The following is a 25563-nucleotide window of genomic DNA, read 5'->3' as shown; positions in this document are numbered from 1 at the left end:
TCAATCTTATCTTCATTAATGCAATGAAGATCGGTGTGTGATGTTATATATAACATGTACTTCTTTTTACCGATTTAATTAGACGAACTTTAAGGAATATCGGTTAATTTTGACCAATTCAATTTGAAGATCAAGCGCAGAGATCAATTCAAAACCTGAGTTATTGAATAATTTGTTTACCAGATATATTTTTAATGCATTAACTAATTATAAATATTGCATTAAAGGTTATACCTCTTAAAATTCGGCAAAACATGGTAAATGCTTATTAAGGTGTATATATATATATATATATATATATATATATATATATATATATATATATATATATATATATATATATATATTTTCACAACTAGAACATCGTGATTTAGTTGAGGATGAATCTGTCAAAATACGATATTCCGTAGGCAATGGCCTTTACCGACAGAATTCAATCCGTAGCATATTCGAATGTGGGTAATTTTTCTGACGGATTACCGACAAACTACCGACGACCAATTCCGTCGTTAAGAATAACAAAGACATATAATCACCTATGGAATAGTTATGAAATATTGATTAAGCTGGTTTGACCTTGTTTGACCAATTTAACTACACATTTCCGATGACACTATAAGTTGTCGATATTTCTGTTAGTAATCTATCATTAAATTAGTAAAAAAAAAATCCAAATTTTTTCTACATAAAATGCAGAAAAAACGTCAATACATTATAAGAAAATTCATATTAACTAATAAATATTATAATACACATTGTCGGTTATACAATTATACTTTGCATTTACTCAATTTATTTTATAAAATTAACTTAAATACAAACAATACAATTCATATAAATACAATAAATTTCGATATATTATCCTATTTTGTACAAGATATTACTTATACTTAATTTACATTAAAAAAATCATAAAAATGGATGTCTAACACATGCCCTAAAGAGAAAAGCTTCGATCTTCAAAATTGGCCATTACTAGGGGTGGAATTGGTACGGTACCAATTCATTTTTCTCTAAACCATATACGGTACAAACTATAATTGGTATAAAAGAATTGCTACCGATACCGTACCAAGTATACTTGGTACCAATTTATTTGGCTTCCAACAAGTTTGGTTGGTACAAATTGGTAATGGTATATACCAACTTCTTTTAATTTTGTATTGTAAGATTTAAAAACAAGCAACGACATCGGGATTTTGATGTGTAGTATAGAAATTAGTTATGTAGTTCTTTTAGTTTACAAAAGAATTCTACTAAAGTAACGCTAAAGTAACGTTTTAATATTGTACTTTTACATGGTAATGACTATTGATTAATACGACCAAATGAATAATATAATGTTATTAAAACTGTAAACACTAAATACAATTAACAATTGAAATATATATATATATATATATATATATATATATATATATATATATATATATATATATATATATATATATATATATATATATATATATATATATATATATATATATATATATATATATATATATATATATGGGAAAAGTGAATATACCCTTAAGGGTATATAAGCTTAGGTACCGAAACTCATCATACTATGTCGTTTTGTATCATATAATAGATTTTAGTTGTCCAATGTTTTTATAAGTTAAGTTCTAACTTGATTTATTTCCATTATTTTTATAATTACACAATTATCATCGTTTTATATAGTTTTCATTTTTAACTACAATATATATAGCCTAGTGGGTGTTCGGAAAAAAATATGTGATATAAGAGAAAGATAATAGTGAAATTTCGAAAAAGTTGAAAGTAAATCAAGTTAAGGGTTGAAATTTAAGAACATTCTAATGAATATATGAAACTAAACGACATATTATAGTGTATTTGGGTACCTAAGTTGATATACCCTTAAGGGTATATTCACTTTTCCCTATATATATATATATACACATATACATATACATATACATATATCAAATGAATTGGTTGGTACGGTCTACCATGGTATTTCAATTTTTGTATCATTACCGTACCAACAATGATCAATTGGTACGGTACTACCAACCAAACTTGTTGACTACCAAATATATTGGCTACCAAGTTTCTTGGTTCGGTTGGTAACATGTTGGTTGGTTTTCCATGGTACAATTTTGCCAGCCCTAGCCATTACCAACGAATTAGGGCATGTTCTGAACCTTTTCCCCGGATTTTGTGGTGTCGTGCAGACTCGAATCCGAGCTGGGAGCCCACAGTAGCGCATGATTAGGTTGTTTGAGGTGGAGGCAATGAAGGCTTGCGGCATCTTTTTCTCTTCTTCTTCTACTCTTCAATTTAGGGCACAAGAAAAATGGGACCTTATGTTGCTGGCGGTAAGAGACATGTCACCAGAAATGTAAGATGTCAACTAAGTTAAACAGGAAGACATCGGTAAAATTAACTATTTTTAAATGGTTATAACAACTTTTTTGGTGTGATACGTATAAAAAATATCTTAGAAATCTAATAAGGACAAATTGAAAACATTATTACCCTCCTAATTAAAAGAATAGAGCACAACAAACATTTGTTAGCAACCAAAAAACAAAAAGTCTCGTGCTTACTTTTTTTTTTTTTTTTTTTTTTTTTTTTTTTTTTTTTTTTTTACGATATGTGATTTTTTCTTTTAATTAAAGGTAATATGTGTTATAGTAAAAAACATATTCCGCGATGTATACATGTGCATTTTTCCTTTTAAGAGGATGTAATATGTAATTAGGTTTGAGACTTACATATTGCATTAGTTTATTTAGAAAAAAATAAATTCAAAATTTTAACAATTTGAAAAGTTTAAATTTATAAAAAAAAAGTTTGAATTATTAAAATTAATAAGGTTTTAATGTATTGACTATATATTACCATACATATTAAATATGAAATTTTAATTTAATAAAATGAAAAATATAATAAAATAACAAGTGAAAAATAGAAAATTCAAAAATTATAGAAAATATCATGTATCCAAATGATGGATATGAAATTTTAATTTAATAAAACGAAAAATACAATAAAATAACAAGTAAAAAATAAAAAATTAAGAAATTTTAGAAAAGTACTGTGTGTTCAAGTCAAAGAAAAAAAAAAACAATACAAAAAAAAGTATTTATTAACAAGGATGATTGGTGTGTGAAATGAAAATAGATGTTGTGTTAAAAAAAATAGGGATAATGACTTGAAAGGGTAACGAACTTTCGACTTTTGTCACATTTAGTCACTAAACTTTTTTTCGTTATCTATTTGCCATTGAACTATTGAAACTGTTCACATTTTACCCTTATGACCGGCTGTTACCGGTCATAAGGGTAAAATGTGAACAATTTCAATAGTTTAGTGGCAAATAGATAATGAAAAAAGTTTAATGACTATATGTGAACAAAATTGAAAGTTCATTTCCCTCTAAAAAGTTCAATGACTAAATATGAACAAACTTCCTATTGTAGTATGTTTTAGCAAAATTATTTATTTTTGTTTAATTGTAGCAACATTTGTTGATGAAGAAATCTATGAAATAAAAAAACAAAATGTAACATTCGGATTTCCAGGTATTATCATATAAGTATTTTTCTTTTGAGTTAAGAAGAGAGAGTCGACGAGTTGACGCCTCAACTCGTCGAGTAAGGTCGCGATTGATGACTCTGATTAATGAATGGACTCGACGAGTCGGTGAGGCGACTCGACGAGTCCGTGCTATTGGCAGAAACCCTAAATCTTTGGGCTCGAGCCATATTTAAAGGCACTTATGGCCTTTAATTGCGACTACCTTTCCCGTAAGTTAGAACCCTAGCGAGCTTGAGTGTGTAGAGTGAGAGGAAGAGCTATCTTGAGCTATTTGGTGTGATAGATCTGGACCCTTCTAGGTTCACAGAGCCAAAAATATGAAGCTTTAGTAGAGTAAACCTTGGGGTTCAAAGTTAGGAAGCATTTATGGTATATATAGTTACTTTCATCTTACACATAGATATGAAGTATTTTATATAAATTACGTGCTATGTGTGCATATTATTTGAATACTTGATGTCTATGCTGGATAAACGATTTTATACATGTTTTAAAAGATTTGAACGGTATATTTATTTTATATCTACAAATATGTTGCGGATGAAACATAGGTAGATGAAATAGTTGGTGTGTGATGAAATATAAATGATGAGAGATAGGTGATGATAGAAAGGTGGTGATAATTAGGTAAATAGATGATGATGAATATGTGATGTAGGATGAAAGGAGATACCATAACCTTTACCAGCAATGTGGCGATGTAGTCATCTACCAGATTATAGATGGCAACCACGGACTATTTTAGAAAATCCAGTGGAAACACCAGCAGACCCATAACCTATAGGTGATGAATTACGAGTTCAGACGATGTTGTAACTACGTATTCATGTGATGATACTCTAACCCCTTACTATGAATTATGATTTCAGACGATGTTGTAACTACATATTCATGGGATGTCACAAATTTCGTATGCCAAACCAATGGTCATAATTCACATTAGTGAGAATGGTTCATTTTTTTGTAAAACCAAAATCAGATAGGAAATTTTGATTTTTTATTTTGGAAAATGTCAAACCATTGGTTTTTTATTTCAGTTTTGTTTTTTTGTTTTTTTTTAAAATATATTTTCAGGGTTTTGTTTTGTTTTGTTTTTTTTTTTTTTGTTTTTTGTTTTTTGTTTTTTTTTTATTTCATAGATTTCTTCATCAACAAATGTTGCTACAATTTAACAAAAATAAATAATTTGCTAAAACATAATACAAGAGGAAGTTTGTTCACATTTAGTCATTGAACTTTTTAAAGGGAAACGAACTTTCGATTTTGTTCATATTTAGTCACTAAACTTTTTTTCGTTATCTGTTTGCCATTGAACTATTAAAACTGTTCACATTTTACCCTTATGACCGGCAACAGCCGGTCATAAGGGTAAAATGTGAACAGTTTCAATAGTTCAATAACAAATAAATAACGAAAAAAAATTTAATAACTGAATGTGATACAAATCGAAAGTTTGTTACCCTTTCAAGTGATTATCCCAAAAAAATATCCACCGGTAATTATGTTATCACTTATTAATAATTTTTAGGCCATTCAAGAGATCATGACATTTTCGGAACTTGATTGTTATCTTTAGTTTTTACAATAATTATCGACTGTAATTCGGCTCTGCTTTCCAAATAATCTCAGCCACACATCGTATTTGTGAACAAGATAAACCCACGCAAACTCCAATGGGACAAAACGTGAAAATCTTCTAATGTACTTCTTTAAATACACTTCATATTTTTCGCTGACTGACAAAAATAGTTCCATCAGGCATTCAGGCTTGACACCATCAATCTTCTCATGGATCTCCACTCCTTGCAACATAATTGTACTTTCTTACTTGGATTGGGAGCTGTAGTTGTGGTCCTTCATTTCTTATTGTTCTTCCGTAAAACTGGTAAAAAGAACGCTGCACCTAAAGCAAATGGTGCATGGCCAATAGTAGGTCATTTGAATCTCTTCGGAGGTTCATCGGGTCCTACCCACATAGCATTGGGAATGGAATCCATGGCTTTAAAACATGGACCAATCTTTACAGTTCGTCTAGGAATCCATAAAGTATTGGTAGTGAATACTTGGGAGATTGCTAAAGAGCTTTTCACTACCCGTGATGTAACTATCTCCTCTCGCCCCAAGTTTACAGCTGCTAAGATTTTGGGATATAACTACGCCATGTTTGGAGTCACTCCTTATGGTCCATACTGGAGAGAAATGCGTAAGATTGCTTCCCTACAACTACTATCAAGCCGTCGCCTTGAGCAACTAAAGGATGTTCATGTGTCTGAACTGGAGAACTCTATCAGAAACTTGCATGAGCTATGGAAGGAGAAGAGAGATGCGAACGGGAAAGTGTTGGTTGATATGAAGAAATGGTTTGGGGAATTTGATATGAATGTGATGCTTAGAATGGTAGTTGGTAAACGGTGTACGGAGGCTAAAAACGTTGAAGAGGAAAATGACATGAACAAGTATGGTGAAGTGTTTAGGGAATTTTTTCATTTCTTGGGGCTTTTTGTGGTGGGAGATGCACTTCCTTTCCTTGGGTTGTTGGATTTAGGTGGTCATGTAAAAGCTATGAAAAGAGTTGCAAAAGAAATTGATTTCATAACTGGGAAGTGGTTTGACGAGCAAAGGAGGAAGAGGGGTTCTGCGGAGGTTGTTGAGGATAAGGATTACATGGATGTGATGATCTCTGCTGTAGAAACCGGAGGCTTGACAGATTATGATGCTGACGCTGTTATTAAGTCTACATGCTTGGTATGATCTGATACATATACATGCTAATTACATAAATATATAGAATTAGTTTATTTATCTTGTTATGCATCAGTGTAGTTAAAAAGAATCCTAGCTTCGATAAACATTACATCAAAACCTTTAATTAAGTGCTTTGATTGCTTCAAAGGTATTGTATTTATCTACTTTTTACATGGTTTGTTGAAGACAAAAACTTTTCAAACTAAAATCACTTATGATGCAGTTATCATTACTTATGATCTTATGAATATCCCTTGATTTGCTATTATTAATTAACAGACGTTAAAATTTTGAATAATAGCCTTTTTCTTACAAGGAAAATGCTTTTAGCATGGAAAGGGAGTTTGAGTAGGATGCACCTTGAATACAAATGAATTTTACTCTTTTATTAGAACAGAAAAATGAAATGATTGCGGAAGCAAAAACACAATTCAGAGAAAATACTATGTATGGTTCCTAATATACATTAAATTTTGTAGGATATCATTGCTAGTAGTGCTGATACCATCACAGCCACCCTAACATGGACACTTTCACTGCTATTAAATAATCCCGTTGCTCTGCAAAACGTTCAAGATCGACGAAATAGACAAGCATGTTGGAAAGGGTAGACGAATTAATGATTCAGATATTAGCAAACTAGTCTATCTCCAAGCTATTGTAAAGGAGTCACTGAGGTTATACCCAGCAGCACCACTTGGAGCTCCAAGAGAATTTTCAGAAGATTCCAATGTAGCTGGGTATCATGTCCCAAAAGGCACATGGTTGATTGTCAACATATGGAAGATCCAACATGACCCAGAAATCTGGTCAGATCCATCGGAATTTAGGCCTGAGAGGTTCCTTTCTGGGACTCATGCACATGCAGATGTTAGGGGGACTAACTTTGAGTTAATTCCATTTGGTGCTGGAAGAAGGTCGTGTTCCGGGTTAGCTTTTTCACTTCAGATTTTGCACATTGTGTTGGCTACTTTGCTACAAAATTTTGATATGTCATCTCCCAAAGATTCAACTATAGATATGACTGAAAGTGTCGGATTAATAAATGCCACCTTAATGTTCAAATCGTCTCACGTTTGGCATCTAATAATTGGTGAATGAAGTATATATATAAATGCCACTCCTCATTGTATTTACCACTGCTCAATGTATGAAGTTTTATTCAACTAGGGGTATTTGGATAGGAAAAAAAGAGGTGCTTATTGCTTATTCCCACAATAAGCTAATTCAAGTGTTTGGATAAAATTCAGCTTATTAGGCTAAATAAGCTAATTTTAATAAGCATTCCTCCCGATGCTTATTGCTTATTGCTTATTCCCACCACAAATAAACTATAAACAATTAGCTAAAAATCTAATCCAAACAGCCCCTAAGCTTCAGTCTCATATTTATTATCTATTTTTTGATTTTTAAAGTTTTTATTTTCAATTTTGACCTATAAATTACTTTATAGAACTTTTAATAATGAAAACACATTTAAAACAATAATCCATTCATTTATTTTACATCAAAGATTATATCAAAAATAAAAATATTATGGTTAATATTAAAGAATAAACACTTTAAAAATCAAAAGTGTACAATAAATATAGGACGGGAAGGGATATAATTGCCTTTTTCATATATCAAGTATAATTTTGAATGTCTGATACATGTATTTTTTTATGGGCGTAGTTGAAACGTATGTAGTAGTTTAGAAATGAAGGATATGCTCGTGCGTCGTAATGGAACAACTTTAAACGTCACCTTGATGAATTTATACTCTGATTATTCTAACTAATTTATAAGCCGTGAGAACCACGGTTGAAAAATTATTTAAATTTTCTTAGTAAAAATTGATAATTATTAGAGTAAATTACTGAAATCGTCCCTATGTTATAGGAGATACTTGTTTAGTTATGTAAATTATAATCGTTTATTAAAATAAATATGTGAAATTCAAAAGTTATTTAATTAGCTATATGACATTTTCTTGTATGTAATTTTATATGTTTAAAATATAGAATAATATGTTTTAATGAAAATAATGTTTTAATTTAATGTATTTATTTAATTAGTATGTTTTAAATACAAAGAAAGTAACAAACTCCATGAAGTTAGCATGTTTATATTTATAGTTAATTATTATTTATGTTAAATGTTTAGTGTCATGTGACAATTTTTGAAATAAAGAAGCAATAGAGTGACACGTGATATATTATTATTTAGGAGCACTAAGATTATGACACATCGCAAACCAAAACTACTATTTTATTAGCATACGAAGATATTAACCAAGATTAGCATATTTATTAACTACATTTAATATAAAACCATAGACAATAAATGCAAAAATGATCATCAAACTCAAAACTCATCACATTCGAAACTAGGATAGTTTTTTTGAACCAACAAATAATATTATATAAAAGTCAAACCTAGAGAGACGCTAGGCAGGAGGAGATATAAAATGTAGAAAACACAGAAGGAGCAAGAACAAACAGAACAAATATAGAAAAAACGATCATATTACAACCCTATGAAGAGACCATTACTCCAATCAGCCTAATTGATATCGCCGTTGTTTCTCTTCCCGTGTTTATGTGACAACCCAAGTTGTTCCGTTACATTTCCCCGTTACCGTTAAAGGAATATTCCAGTTTCTAAAAGTTTCGTTGATTAGAGGTTGTCAATTAAATAAACATTCCATTTGTTTACATTTAATATGCCGTTAAGTTGTGGTAAAAGAGGATAAAAACACATAACACACATTTCCATTTAGTTGGAAATAGTTAGTTTTTATTATTATTGCCACTAAATCGGGTGCGATCAAAAGCCCCGTTTAACGGCAGTATTGGGTAGAATTCCACTGAGCTCCAACCCCCACCCATATATAAAGGTGAGTGGAGTCTATTGGAGACTTTTTACACTCCCTAGACACTCTCTTTCTATACTCTCTCTCTAGACTCGTTTTCGACCCGAATCCGCAACCAAACGCTTCTAAATCGTAAGTTCACTTACCCTAGCTTATTCTAAACATTATGACTCGTGTTTATAGCTTAGAATTGGACCATTTAAGCTGTTGAAAGGGAGTTCACGGCCTAAGCTCCTCCTTAGGCCGTAAACACCTAAAATGAGGCCAAAATGACCCCAAAATGTCCCTAAAGGCGTGGAAATAAATTAAGGGATTTGCCTAGGAGTGTTTAAACATTAAATCACATGATTTTAAGGGGTAAAAGAGAGTTTACGGCCCAGGAATATGCCAAGGCCGTAAACACCTCTTAAACATGTCAAAAAGCCCTAAAAACACTCCCAAACCACCCTTAGACTTAATACATAAATTTAGGGCTTGTCCTTTTGGGTTTAGATCAATTAAACTCAACAAAATGAAGGGGTAAAGGGAGTTTACGGCCCAAACATGTGTCAAGGCCGTAAACACCCCTAAACATGCCAAAAAGGTAGTTTTAAATCCCCCAAATGGCCTCACACCTTATTATAAAATACTAGAAGTGATATAAGGGCTTGAAACTTCACAAAAGTCAAGGAATGAGAGTTTACGGCCGTAAACTCCCTTAGGAGCTGTCCCTGGGCCGTAAACTCCATTAAGATGCCCTTAAAGACCTTAAACCCACTCATACTATATACTTTTGGACCTAGAATAATTCCATGAACAAGTTAGAAGCCTTAAAACACACTAGATCCCCTCACCATGAGTTTACGGCCGTAAACTCATGGTGAGTAGTCCCTGGGCCGTAAACATGGTGTTAAGGGTTTACTCTTGGAGTGTAAACTCCATTCCTAGGCCATAAACACCTTTAGATGCTACCCGGGACACCCAAACACTTATCTAAGGTGTTTTCCGCTCCTTTGAGTGCGTATACTTGTTTAATTAGTATTAAATATGCTAATTGTATATGAACATATGTTATCATATGTTAAATAGGTCATTGAGTGTGTTCGAGTCCTTACGTGACCCCGAACGCCCAAACGGCACCTTCGTGGGACCTACTTACACCAGGTGAGTTCATACCCCTGAATGAACCTTTTAAATGTTTTACATGTATTATAGGGGGCTATACAAGTTAAACATGCCAGTTATCATATCAATCACATGTGATTGATAACCCGCATGCACAATATTTTACCACACTGTACCCTATTTTACCGAGTAGGACGCTATAACGGTTTTCTATAATGGTTTTCAATTGTTTCAAAACTCTTACTTATACTGTTTTATCAAATTTCATTCTAAACTGGTTTATGAAAGATTTCCAAAGATTTTCAAACATATTTTACAAAAGAACACAAATTATGATTTTCCCGAGAATAAAGGTTTTTCATCAAAGTTCCCTTTCACGACGTATACTTTTACTTGTTAGATACCACTGCTTCGCTTTCATGTATTTTAAATTCCTACTCGATAACGCTTTCACTTCGTGATGCATTTATACATGTTATTGTCTCTATATCACTTATACCTGTTATTGTCTCTATTTCACTTATACTTGTAGTCGTTTATACCTGATAGACGCTCTTACTTCACTTATTGTCGTCTCTACTTCGTGATACGCTTATACTTGTTTGACACTCCTACTTCACTTGCGACCACTCCTACTTCACTTGTTTGACACTCCTACTTCACAAGAATCACTTCCACCTGATACATACTCAGTCGTAGTTAGATGTATGTCTGTGCTTATATAGGTACATATAAGTAATGATTGAAAGACTTAGGAAGGCTCGTCCGCCCTATTTCCTTTTCTTCGATGTGGTATGGTGGGATTGGATGGCCGTCCGAAGGTCGTTTGATTCATTAGTTTTATATTATGTATATGAGTATAGACATACAAGAATTCTCTAGTCAGTTCAGTTAAGAGTCTCTACCTCAAGTCTACACTTACATTAGAAACACACTACCCATTATTTGGAAGTCTCTACCTCTAGTTCAGCACTTACACACTACCCACTATTTGGAAGTCTCTACCTCTAGTTCAGCACTTACACACTACCCACTATTTGGAAGTCTCTACCCACTATTTGGGATGCATCTTCAGGACACGGCCTTCTCCGTCATCTAGTTGGTAACCAGAATCTACTGTAAGGAGGGCGGACATTGTGTGTATAGATCTATACGTGATTGACAACCCCGCACCCAGACTGCTAGCTACAGTCCCGACCTACCAAGCCAACGGGTGACAAATGTCATATTTTAGACGCTTGTAGGGCGTCTGGTACTCTAGTCAGTATGGTTACGAGTATCCCGGGTTACCTTATAATTCTTTGGCCTTAAGGTAACGGTATTTCACCGGCAATTTACACTGTATGCTGGTAATTCATTTTAAGAGTCACACTGTTTTGACCTTACAAGACGTATCTTTCATTTGATACTGTATGGGGTCTGTTTTCTCTGTTTTAGACCTTACTAGACGCAACATTCATTTGATGTTGTCTGGGTCTGTATTCACTGTATCCATTGTTTTCACTGTATTCACTGTTTAGACCTTACAAGATGTATCTTTCATTTGCTACTGTCTGGGGTCTGTATTCACTGTTTGAGACTTTACTAGTTGTACCTTTCATTTGGTACCTTCTGGGGTCTGTGCCTTCATTTTTTAGACTGAACCAGGCGTGTCGTTTGTTCGATACTTTTCTGGAGTCTATGAATCCTCGCCTTTGTCAGTAGTCCTCACTGCTGAGGCATATGTTATTCCCTGATGTCGTTTGCATTCCTTAATAATCAAACTCAGTATTTTGATAATGATAGCAATTTAGGGAAAACTTCTTTTTACCACATAACACTGACCAGTCTTGGTAGAAGGGTTCTTTATTTAAAGAAAATATAGGATTTTCTGGAAAGAACTCTAATGCATAGTAAACACTTAAACTATTACTTCATAACGTTATTTGACTAAATGACACTAAATACTTATGAACTCACCAGCATTTGTAAAAATGCTGATACTCGCTTTTCAAATAACTTGTATTCTCAGGTCAGCAATTAGACAGGTACACCCCCGGAGCTGTTGATGAAGATGGCTTAGTACCTTGCTGTACTTATTATATTTACTTGTATTACTTTGATTTATTGTAATGTAACCATGTAAATCTATTACTATTAATGCAATGTTTTGTTGTACTCTGATTACTATACTGCATGTGTTGTGATACTTGACATGATGTCATCCACCACAGAACGTTTCCGTCGTTCCGGTTTTGGGGTGTGACAGATTGGTATCAAAGCATTGTTTATAGTGAGCTAAGTATATCAATTCATAAAAGATATACAACCTATAAATACAAAGGGATAAAACACTCTGACCAAGAATTATAATTTAAAATATAACCATATTTTACCAAAGTATAATAACATCCAGAATCTAAACACTTGAACACAAGTATCACAAGAAGAACAATAATAAACGTCTTCGCATGTTGAGCACTACAATCAAACCTGGGCAGTTATGTAATCGTACGTTGGAATGAATGTAACCTGATCAACTACGTTCATTCGAGATGCGATGAACGTGTGCTTGGGAGTGATAGTGGTGTTGCAACAGGTCTGAAACTTACCAACTAGGAATGCTAGAGCCAAACATAAAGTTAAAATACTATAGGAGTATTTTGGAACACTAAAAGACTCGCATAAATCCCAGAATCATATTCAGAAAATAAGAAAACAAACAAGAAATTAAAATACCATAGGGGTATTTTAGGATACATAGATAACCTTGTGTGAAGAACTAAAAGATCCTTATTTATATACTTACAACTACAGAGAGTATACTTCCAAGGTTATATATAATAAGGATCCCATAGGCTAAGAATGTGTGGTTTCGCCCTATTTCCTTTTCCTCGTTGGGATGTGGATCTAGAGTAGTATCACATATTCGAAGGCCTATCGGATGCAAGCTATATATGATTTGTATACCCTATGTAATCGTAGCATAACTCGATATGGATCACCCAGTGAAATGTTAATAATCTCTTAGGATTCTTTAGACATTTCCATTCTCGCACGAACCTTGTAGAAAACCTTATCTACTTCATTACTCGGCAGAAGAGTTGATTCCGACCCCGGAGAAGTTCATTTAGAAGATTTCCAACTCGGAAACGAATGAACTGGGTAGAGACTATTGCATTCACCAAGTGCCTATATCTTTTAGGGACATCGGTGAGAGATTCGCCTAAACTTCCGAGATTTCCAGTCGTCCATCATGAAGTGATGACACCCAGAGTCGGATTCGGAAGTAAGGCGGAGTAGAAAATTCAATATGTCCATACGAGAAGAGAACCCTAGGTAACTACCCGAAGGAAACCAACGACGGCCCAGTCAAAGATACGAGGCAGACAGAGGGAGCCAGTGTATGGAACCCGAGAAATGTCTTTTCCTCGTGTTCGTTGCGCTAATATACCCATAAAATAATACAATTTGGTGAGTTAGTGGTTACACTACTCACGCTATGTGTTAGATAAATCGTCGTTTCCCGTTGCCAATTACACGATTAGAGCGGATCCCCACACCTCTGTTGAGATTGTTTAGCCTTAAGCCTTCATGAATCTCTTTTCCTGCAGTCTTCGTTCCGAACAGTTTTCAAATCATTCCAGGTCGGAGAGTGAAACATTTTCCCAGTATAAAGGTAACTTAGTAGGAACGACTCGCATCTTATGGCCTTTTTCCGATACTCACACTCATACCTTGAATACCAGGACTACATCATAGGGATGTAGGTCGACACTCATACAACCAGTACCTGAGGCACGGGAAAAATTTACGTCTAATACGATCAGGACAGAAATGTATAGGGTTAACCATCGTCTCTCATTGCCTTGTATTCCTTTCCGTGTAGGAAAACCATGCCACCGAAGAAGCGTAACTATTCCACAAGCAAGAAACCCGCTCTCTTATTCGATGAAGCTACGTTCCAGGCTGCAGTCTCAGCGGCCGTAGCAGCTGTCATGGCTCACCTAAATGCTAACACCGCCAATGTTAGCAAGGGACCTATCAGGATTTCCAATCCTGGCAATGGACAGCAGCAACCAACGCTTTCATACCCAGTCACACAAGCACCTCAAATGAACCCACTAAAGAGAAAACTCAAGAATGAGGAGGGAAGTACCTCAGCTCAAGGATCTTCCGAAGGGCAACGAGCTGAGACAGCTAAAACTCCTGTTAATCCTTCCTTCCCAACTCCAAGAAGACTGTACCTAGGAGACCTTCCCTACTGCAGCAAGTGCAGCTAACATCATCATGGTGCCTGCCGGGAACTCTATTGTGCTAGGTGCAACATGAAGGGACATACTGCTCGCGTATGCAGAACTCCAGTGGAGCGTATTGCATCAATCACCAATGTGACGACCAATCCAGTTTGTTGTCTATGTGGTGAGAGTGGACACTTCAAGAAGGATTGCCCAACTGAAGGAAACAACAAAGACACAGAAGGAGCCTAACTCTACTGCTTAAGGATAAGCGTCAAGGAACTCGGTAGATTTATGGTACGTCTCTCGATCTCGGATAACTAAACTAAAAACAATAATAGATTAATTCAAAATGTAAATTCTTCCCAGTAAGGCGAAAGTCGCAGCACTGTTATAAGATTTAAAAAAATTCATCAGGTAAAACTATAATGGCTAAACATATACATTACGGCCATGTATATTTAAGATGGACAAACCTAGAGTGAGCGAATGCCGCCTCATTTCCTGTTCCTCGTTTGGTTGTGGATTTAGGGCGGGGTCGCTCAGTCAACAGTCCTCCCCACCTTAAAAATACATGACTAGTATATGTGAGGCGATTATAGAAATGCCTCATGAGAATCCATTCATGAAAATGTACTCTATTCGGAAACACTTAGAACTCTCTATAGTTTCGCGTCGACTCTATCGGTCCAGGTATCCGCAGTAGTGATACATAGGATGAAAGACGCCTAGAACTTGTGTGCCCGTTCGACACATGACTATATCGATCTTCATTATACGTCATGTCGGAATGTGCCAACTTCGACGACTCTATTGATCATGGTTCGACTTCGTTCAACCATGTGTACATTCTTAGTGCTGTGTAAAAAGAACTTTCTCCGTAGCCATGTCGGCCCATAAAGGTTCTTCCAAACCTAAACCTAACTCAAATAATCAAACCTAATGCGATCCGTCAATCGTCCCCCTTATTTCAAACTTTCCGAAGTACCCAAGAGAGGGTACCCCGCGCCGTTGACCGACCCCTCGTAGTCAGATGAACCCCAAAGCGAAAGGCACTGCAGATACTCTAAGAAGATGATAATCAACCAAAGCATACCTAGTAGATTCCTTAGAAAGAACCTTCATCCTATCCCATGGAACGGGAGCTAGAGTCAAGAGAATCACTGCGGGTTGAACTATTAAAGTCCCGAGTGATGAAACTATATACCCACTAGATTTGGCCTAGACCGAGAAAACTCAAAACCTTCGGAAGAGTAGTTGCCGTAGGTGCTCGCACTACTCAGGCACTTTGTCCACCCTGTTATAGACAAACAGTGCCTATCGTCCTCCACCCTCTCGCATGGAGGAAGTCATCGTCACCTTGTAGATGATAGACTACATTCTCCGAAGTGAACACTAGAATACCAAGAACCACCGGATAACCTCTGCAGCTAAGAATACTCGATCAAAGTGCAAAAGTAGTTGCGTTAAGCCTCATGACCCAGATCCCGAAGAGATTATAGACTTGACACTAGCCTTGGGGTTAATCGAAGGGTTATGCAGGAACTTGCGCTTTCCGCACTAGAATAAACCAAAGTCTTAGAGAATCCTAGGACTATTAGGTGTTCCACGAATACCATCTCACGCAGAGATAGTAGAACCACCTCCTGAGATAGTCCAATGCTCGTCTGGTGAAACCCTATCTCCCCGACCTACAGGGTTTCCGTATCTGACGATCCCTTATTGCAGATTCATTTTGCACAAGATTGAGAAAAACACTCTATAGCAAACGAATGACCATAGTCACGCAACCCACACGTCGATCTAGAAAGTCTTTATCAGCCAGTTGACAGGAAACGCGAGACCAAAGACCATACGAGCTTTCTTAGAACCAACCCGAAGGACCACACACACAGTACGAGTGAGAACGTTAGGGACTTCGGAATGGTGATCACGCCAGGGATGATTTCACCATAAGAAGTACACTGTGTTCTAATGTAACATCCGGATTTTACCAGGTATCTTGTAAATCTAATTTTGTCATATTGTGAGAGGGACTCGGTGAGTTGGAGCTCAGACTCACCGAGTAGAGACGCGAAATTGAACATTGGTGCGCGCCTGGACTCGACGAGTCCAGGATATGGACTCGGCGAGTCTGCACTGTGTAATGAAACCCTAAATCTCCGAGTTTGAGGCCTATTTAAAGGGCCTTATGGCCGTCATTTGTGCTCACCCAACCCTCAGTGAGTGATCCTTGTGTTCTTGAGCTATTTGTGAAGAGAAAGGAGCCATTCTTGATCTTGTGTGTGTTATCTAGCAAGAAGAAGGAGACCCTAGGCAAGAGGAAGCAAAGGAGGTTGCTATTTCGTGGATTTGGAGCTTAGATCATCACTCTAGAGGTATTATCTCGGACCATTTTCTGTTTAGTGAAGCATAATGCAATTTAGGGCTTGTGGTGGTCATTTATGGGATGATTTGATGCCTATTGGTTCCCTCTTTGAGTTGAGGCCATGGATCTGGATCCATAGAGGTCCAGAGAGCCTCACTCATCAAGCTTTATGAGTGACAATAGAGTCTTTGGCCTTGTGTTGTAGTATTTGAGTCATAAACATCATATATGGTCATATAAAGGTTGTATGTGCATCAAGATTGTAACTTTACGTGCTAAATGAGCTTGGAGGGACTAGATCTATGGATTGATGAACTGGATCTGACCTTTAGAGCAAGATTGAGTCAGTGCATGGCATGGACTCGCCGAGTCCGAAGAACAGACTCGGCGAGTAGCATGAATGTTGCCCGACCACTCTATGAGTGGCCTCGCCGAGTTGGGAAAGGTGGACTCAGTGAGTTAAGGGGGAGTCGGAATGGACAGGTGGACTGAGTCTAACTGGACTCGCGGAGTTGTTCTTGAGACTCGGCGAGTTGAGTTCTGGTGGCCCCACAACTCGTGCCAGGTGGAACTCGTTGAGTTGAGGGAATGCTTGACGTGTCAAGGGAGGATTCCAGGGAAATTGGTGTACACGCCCAGACTCGCCGAGTCACCTGGGTACTCGCCGAGTCCGGTCAAAGTTGACCGTTGACCGTTGACCAGCGTTGACCTAGATTGACTTGTTATAGTGTGGTCAACCCTAGTGGGGAATGTGTTAATTAGAGGTGTATTGTGCTATAGGGGGACGACAGCTCGACAGGTCGAGCGATTAGCGATTTCAGGTTTACGATTTACCGAGACACGCGAGGTGAGTCTTCTCACTATACTTTACCTTGAGTAGGTAACCAGAGTTATGTGATAGAGTATTTGTATGCTATGTATGTTATGTGTTGTACTGCATTACTTCTATGTGTTTGATGCTGTGCATGTTTACAGAGTTAGAACCGGAAGGTTCACAGAGTTAGAACCTGAGGGTTCACAGAGTTTGGGTGCACAGACCCACAGAGTTATAGCCTCGAGTGGCTAATATGTGTTATATGTAGTATTTTGGGGAACTCACTAAGCCTTGTGCTTACAGTGTTGATGTTATTGTTTCAGGTACTAGTGACGACCGCGGGAAGGCGCCGGCTTGATCCGTACACACACACATTCGGAGCTTGATGTCATGATCTTGGGATTTTGTATTGTCTTGTTTGGATAATTAAAATGGTTGTTTAATGAATATCAATGGAATTATGTTTTATAAAAATTGAAAAATTTGTTTTGAAAATTTTCGGTGTTACAAATTGGTATCAGAGCCTTGGTTTGAGGGATTCGGGTACACCTTCGGGGGTATTTGAACTCAAACTGAGGAATTGAAGAGATATTTCAAAATAAAACCAAAGTTTTCTAAGAGTAAAAGATTTTCCAGGAAGAAACGTGTGTACGATCAGCCAGCGCCCGAACGGTGAATTCCCAAAATACCTTTATATTATGTGATAATTATTATTAATGTGATGTATTTGCATGCTAGAGTAGGCTAGGTATTGCTAATAGGACTAGAGTGGCCTGTTTTGTGATGCCTTAGCCTAGGGAAGGGTGAGCTGCTATGAGATGCTGAGAGTAATTAGGTAGCAGCTAGGACTTTGTGTGAGACCTGTTACAGAGTGATTTAAGTATAATAGAGTACTTGGGGATTGGGATCCGAAGAGGAAGATTTGGGGTGTGTACTGAGACGGTGCGGACAGTAGTATTGGGCCCGTACTACTGAAAGCACCGGTGCGGTACACAGTCCAAATAAGAATCTTGGGATACCAAGAATCAAGGAGGGGTGGATTGTCGAATGTAAGAGTGTTCGAGTAAATTCTAATTATCGCATGTTGTATTTCAGAGGTTGATCATGGTGAGGACACGTCGCATGCCGGAGGATGCCGGAACTAGCGATGAGGAGATTCGACAGATCATTCATGAGGAGGTGGCTGCGGTCATCAGAGCTGAGTTACCAGAGATGTTCGGGTCCATTAAGACCGCATTGATTGAGACATTTGACGAGCGCTATGCCGCTCTTTCTGAGGCTGCGGTTGCAACGGCTACTGCAACGATTGCTGCGGCAAGACCCCAGGGAGGTGATGCGACATTGTTTAGGGAGTTCAGCAACACCAAGCCACCAGAGTTTGATGGTACGCAGGATCCGGTGGCAGCCATGAGGTGGATATCTGATATGGAGGGATGCTTCTTCACTTGATTGTCCCCTGAGCATTTGAAGGTTCGGTTCGCGCTGAACCAGCTTCGCTTGGGAGCGAAGGACTGGTGGAAGTTTGTGACGGCACACTTCACACCGACTGAGCTTTCGGCAGTGACCTGGGAGAGGTTCACTACCATGTTCCAAGATGAGTACGTTCCTCAGGTGGAGAGGGAACGTCGGACACAGGAGTTTCTGACCCTCAAGCAGGGTACCGAGTCAGTCACAGCTATTACGAGGATGTTTCATGAGAGGGCGATGTTTTGCCCTGAGCACGTGTCCACCGAGCAGGCACGTATGAGCCGTTACCTGAGCATTCTGAGACGGGATATTCGGGAGTTCACTGCGAACTCCTCGTATCGGACATTTGCCGAGCTTCAGGCAAATGCTCGGAAGAGGGAGATTGAGCTTGAGACTCAGGCCAGGGAGGAGGCGGAGTCTCTGGGGAGGGATCGGCGGCCGGCACAGTCCCAGCCGGCAGCCAAGCAGGCCAAGCCCGCTGATCCCCGACCCGGGAGCCAGAAGGGCCGCACTTGTGGAAAGTGCGGCAAGGGTCACGATGGAGTCTGTCGAGCGGGGTCTTGCTACAAATGTGGCAAGGAGGGGCATATGGCCAAGGACTACCCCAAGGGGTTTACAGTGTGCTTCCACTGTAACCAGACCGGACACCGGAAGGCAGAGTGTCCGCTGCTGCGTGGAGCATCTCAGGGGTCTGCTCCCGCCGCGATCAGAGCTACTGCTACAGAGAGTCGGCCCGTGAAGGCCGAGGCACCGAGGGCTCGGGGAGAGCCTTTCAGCTGACTGCGGAAGAGGTCCGCGCTGCACCCGACGTTGTGGCTGGTACGCTTTCTTTTATTATTTATTTATGGTGTCGAGATATTATGCTTATATTATGCTATGCATAGGTACCTTCCTTGTGAATTCTGTACCTGCTTTAGTGTTATTTGACTCGGGTGCGAGTCGATCTTTTGTATCTTTGGCATTTAGTCAGCATATCAGTGTTAGTCGTGGGGCACTGAGTCGTCCCCTGCGGGTTTCCATAGCCGCCGACAGAGTGATTTGTGCCACGGAGGTCCTCCGGGGATGTGTATTGGAGATTTTTGGGGTTGAGTTCCCGATCGACCTGATTCCTATTGCGATGGGTGATGTCTGTGTTATAGTGGGCATGGACTGGTTGAGCCGATTCGGCGCGATTATCGATTGCGAGCGTCAGCTGGTGACTATACGAGATCCTAGTGGGGGAGTTATTTCGGTTTACGGCGAGGGTACACGTTCTGGATCAACCTTTTGTTCGGCTGCTAGGGCGAGGCAGTGTTTACAGCAGGGCTGTAAGGGTTTTGTGGCGTATGTGATGGATACGCGAGTGATCTCCGAGAGACCGAGTTCGGTGGATGAAGTTCCGGTGGTGCGTGAGTTTCCAGATGTCTTTCCCGAAGAATTACCAGGTGTGCCTCCCGTGAGGCAAGTGGATTTTGGTATCGATTTGGTTCCGGGAGCCGCGCCTATCGCTAAGGTGCCGTATCGCCTTGCGCCTCCAGAAATGCAAGAGTTATCCTCGCAACTTCAGGAGTTGCTGGGGAAGGGGTTTATTCGGCCGAGTAGCTCGCCGTGGGGAGCACCCATCCTGTTTGTGAAGAAGAAAGATGGCTCGCATCGCATGTGTATTGATTATCGGGAACTGAATAAGTTGACGGTCAAGAACCGTTACCCGTTGCCGAGGATCGATGATTTATTCGATCAGTTGCAGGGAGCATCTTGGTTCTCCAAGATTGATTTGAGGTCGGGCTATCATCAGGTGAGAGTGCAGGACGAGGACGTCCAGAAGACAGCATTCAGGACGCGTTATGGGCATTATGAGTTTGTGGTGATTCCTTTTGGGCTCACCAATGCCCCGGTTGTATTCATGGACCTCATGAACAGGGTATGTCGGCCGATGTTGGATCGGTCGGTGATTGTGTTCATTGATGATATTTTGGTATATTCGAGATCTAGACAGAAGCACGAGGAGCATTTGAGGGAGGTTCTTGGAGTTTTGAGATCGGAGAAACTTTATGCAAAGTTTTCCAAGTGCGATTTTTGGTTGCGGGAGGTCCAGTTTCTGGGACATCTCGTTAACCAGAAGGGGATATTGGTCGATCCGGCCAAGGTTGACGCAGTGATGAGGTGGGAGGTGCCAAGGTCACCTTCTGAGATCCGGAGTTTCCTTGGGTTGGCAGGGTATTATCGGAGGTTTATTAAGGATTTCTCCAAGATTGCGGTTCCACTCACCAGATTGACCCGGAAGGGTGTTACATTTCTATGGGGTCCCGAGCAGCAGACCTCCTTTGAGACGCTTCGCCAGAGGTTGTGTGAAGCTCCGGTATTAGCTCTTCCGGAAGGGATGGAGGGTTTTGTGGTATTCTGTGATGCATCGATTTTAGGACTGGGAGCGGTACTGATGCAGAAGGGACATGTGATAGCATATGCATCGAGGCAGTTGAAGCCTCACGAGACGAGGTACCCCACACATGATCTGGAGTTGGGGGCAGTGGTGTTCGCCCTCAAGATTTAGCGGCACTACTTGTACGGGGTTCGATGTACGATTTACACGGACCATAAGAGCTTGAAGTACCTGATGGATCAGCCTAACCTAAACATGCGGCAAAGAAGGTGGTTAGATGTGGTCAAGGATTATGATTGCGAGATTTTGTACCACCCGGGAAAGGCTAATGTGGTAGCCGACGCATTGAGTCGCAGGGCGGAGAGTGCTCCACTGCGAAATGTATGTTTGCGACTGACTGTGATAGCTCCAGTTCTGGACGCCATTCGTGGGGCACAGGCCGAGGCTGTGCGTCCGGAGATGCAGAAGAGAGAGCGGGTCGTTGGGTTGGTTTCGGAGTTCGTATCGGATAGTCGAGGCCTTATGACTTATCAGGGCCGGATCTGGGTACCGTTTGTAGGTGGTACACGTACTACATTGATGGAGGAGGCTCATAGATCGAAATTTTCGATCCATCTCGGGGCTACAAAGATGTATTTGGACCTAAGGAAGGAGTATTGGTGGCCTTGTATAAAGAGGGATGTCGCATGGTTTGTCGAGAGGTGTTTGACCTGTCGAAGGGTAAAGGCCGAACACCAGAGACCGCATGGCAAGTTGCAGCCATTGGAGGTTCCCGAATGGAAGTGGGAACAGATCACTATGGATTTCATCACCAAATTGCCGAGGACTGCCAGAGGAGTCGATGCAATTTGGGTGATTGTGGATAGGTTGACGAAGAGCGCTCACTTCCTTGCCATCAGTGAGAGTTCTTCGGCGGAGAGGTTGGCGGAGATTTATGTGAGGGAGGTTGTATCTCGGCATGGGGTGCCGATCTCGATCGTTTCAGACCGCGATGTGCGTTTCACCTCCCGCTTCTGGAAGAAATTTCATGAGGAGTTGGGTACTAAGCTGCATTTTAGTACCGCATACCACCCCCAGACCGACGGCCAGAGTGAGCGGACGATTCAGACACTTGAGGACATGCTTTGGGCATGTGTATTGGACTTTGGGGGTAGTTGGGATACGTATTTTCCTTTGGCGGAGTTTTCCTACAATAACAGCCATCATTCGAGCATCGGTATGCCACCCTTTGAGCTGTTGTATGGTAGGAGGTGTCGGACTCCCATATGTTGGGGAGAGGTTGGGCAAAGGGTAATGGGTAGTACGGAGATCGTGAATCAGACGACATAGCAGATACAGCTGGTCAGAAAGAGGTTATTGATCGCTCAGAGCCGACAAAAGAGTTACGCGGATAGACGCCGGTCCGAGCTGGAATTTCAGGTCGGCGACTTTGTTCTCCTGAAGGTCTCTCCTTGGAAAGGAGTGACCCGGTTCAGGAAGAGGGGCAAATTGGGGCCCCGGTTTATAGGTTCGTTTCGTGTGATCGAAAGGGTAGGACGGGTAGCCTATCGAATGGAGTTACCAGCAGAGTTGGGGCAGATTCACAACACTTTTCATGTATCGCAGTTGAGGAAATGTATAGCCGACGAGTCGGTAGTGGTTCCATTAGAGGATATTCAGGTAGATGCAAGCCTGAATTATGCTGAGAGACCAGTGGCTATTAGGAATCGGAAGATCAAGATTTTGAGGAACAAGGAGGTACCTCTGGTATTGGTACAGTGGCAACATCGGAAGGGATTAGAAATGACCTGGGAGCCGGAGGGTATGATGCGGGAGCAGCATCCGGAGCTATTTTAGAGCGAGACTTCGAGGGCGAAGTCTAGTTCTAGTGGGGGAGAGTTGTAACATCCGGATTTTACCAGGTATCTTGTAAATCTAATTTTGTCATATTGTGAGAGGGACTCGGCAAGTTGGAGCTCAGACTCGCCGAGTAGAGACGCGGAATTGAACATTGGTGCGCGCCTGGACTTGGCGAGTCCAGGATATGGACTCGGCGAGTCTGCGCTGTGTAATGAAACCCTAAATCTCCGGGTTTGAGGCCTATTTAAAGGGCCTTATGGCCGTCATTTGTGCTCACCCAACCCTCAGTGAGTGATCCTTGTGTTCTTGAGCTATTTGTGAAGAGAAAGGAGACATTCTTGATCTTGTGTGTGTTATCTAGCAAGAAGAAGGAGACCCTAGGCAAGAGGAAGCAAAGGAGGTTGCTATTTCATGGATTTGGAGCTTAGATCATCACTCTAGAGGTATTATCTCGGACCATTTTCTGTTTAGTGAAGCATGATGCAATTTAGGGCTTGTGGTGGTCATTTATGGGATGATTTGATGCCTATTGGTTCCCTCTTTGAGTTGAGGCCATGGATCTGGATCCATAGAGGTCCAGAGAGCCTCACTCATCAAGCTTTATGAGTGACAATAGAGTCTTTGGCCTTGTGTTGTAGTATTTGAGTCATAAACATCATATATGGTCATATAAAGGTTGTATGTGCATCAAGATTGTAACTTTACGTGCTAAATGAGCTTGGAGGGACTGGATCTATGGATTGATGAACTGGATCTGACCTTTAGAGCAAGATTGAGTCAGTGCATGGCATGGACTCGCCGAGTCCGAAGAACAGACTCGGCGAGTAGCATGAATGTTGCCCGACCACTCTGTGAGTGGCCTCGCCGAGTTGGGAAAGGTGGACTCAGTGAGTTAAGGGGGAGTCAGAATGGACAGGTGGACTGAGTCTAACTGGACTCGCCGAGTTGTTCTTGAGACTCGGCGAGTTGAGTTGTGGTGGCCCCACAACTCGTGCCAGGTGGAACTCGTCGAGTTGAGGGAATGCTCGACGTGTCAAGGGAGGATTCCAGGGAAATTGGTGTACACGCCCAGACTCGCCGAGTCGCCTGGGTACTCGCCGAGTCCGGTCAAAGTTGATCGTTGACCGTTGACCAGCGTTGACCTAGATTGACTTGTTATAGTGTGGTCAAACCTAGTGGGGAAAGTGTTAATTAGAGGTGTATTGTGCTATAGGGGGACGACAGCTCGACAGGTCGAGCGATTAGCGATTTCAGGTTTACGATTTACCGAGACACGCAAGGTGAGTCTTCTCACTATACTTTACCTTGAGTAGGTAACCAGAGTTATGTGATAGAGTATTTGTATGCTATGTATGTTATGTGTTGTACTGCATTACTTCTATGTGTTTGATGCTGTGCATGTTTACAGAGTTAGAACCGGAAGGTTCACAGAGTTAGAACCTGAGGGTTCACAGAGTTTGGGTGCACGAACCCACAGAGTTATAGCCTCGAGTGGCTAATATGTGTTATATGTAGTATTTTGGGGAACTCACTAAGCCTTGTGCTTACAGTGTTGATGTTATTGTTTCAGGTACTAGTGACGACCGCGGGAAGGCGCCGGCTTGATCCGTACACACACACATTCGGAGCTTGATGTCATGATCTTGGGATTTTGTATTGTCTTGTTTGGATAATTAAAATGGTTGTTTAATGAATATCAATGGAATTATGTTTTATAAAAATTGAAAAATTTGTTTTGAAAATTTTCGGTGTTACATCTAAGTACTGAAAAAGCTCTACCCTTCTCAGAGCATAGGACCACCTGAGAATCCTCATAGGGATTTGGTCCAACCCTCGTCAGACCACTACTACTTTCGGATATTCCACAAGCTTCACACCTTGATCGATACACTTCTTAGATTTGATATGTGATTTCCGGACAACACTCTTCGTGCCTCACTCATCTTGATAGAATCCATTGAGAACCCTAACCTTGTAGATACACCAGTTGGAACCCACTAGCTACACGAGATGGAATCCGCATACCGTACGTGAAGATCTGTTGGAATAACAAACACAGACTAGAGTTCACTTGGGAATGCGAGGACAACCATATAGGAAGTACTCTCTTACCTCTACTTGGCCATTCATACCTACTTCCTTGCCTGGACCTGAATTTCGGGATGAAATTCCCTCTAACGGCGGGGATGATGTGACAACCCAAGTTGTTCCGTTACATTTCCCCGT

At 40.0% G+C, this 25563-nt stretch overlaps 1 pseudogene across 1 annotated transcript; it reads left to right on the top strand.

Moving 5' to 3' along the window:
* Positions 1–5331: 5331 nt before the first annotated feature.
* Positions 5332–7472, top strand: LOC145043280 (cytochrome P450 CYP82D47-like; annotated as a pseudogene). The gene is made up of 2 exons (XR_013680933.1): positions 5332–6315; positions 6795–7472. The product of XR_013680933.1 is annotated as a cytochrome P450 CYP82D47-like (transcript).
* The last annotated feature ends 18091 nt before the right edge of the window (positions 7473–25563 follow it).

The sequence above is a fragment of the Lactuca saligna genome, chromosome 4 (genome assembly GCF_052625555.1).
Source record: "Lactuca saligna cultivar CGN05327 chromosome 4, ASM5262555v1, whole genome shotgun sequence".
NCBI lineage: Eukaryota > Viridiplantae > Streptophyta > Magnoliopsida > Asterales > Asteraceae > Lactuca > Lactuca saligna.
The sequence above is the reverse complement of the archived record's forward strand: the minus strand, read 5'-3'. Positions and strand labels throughout refer to the sequence as shown.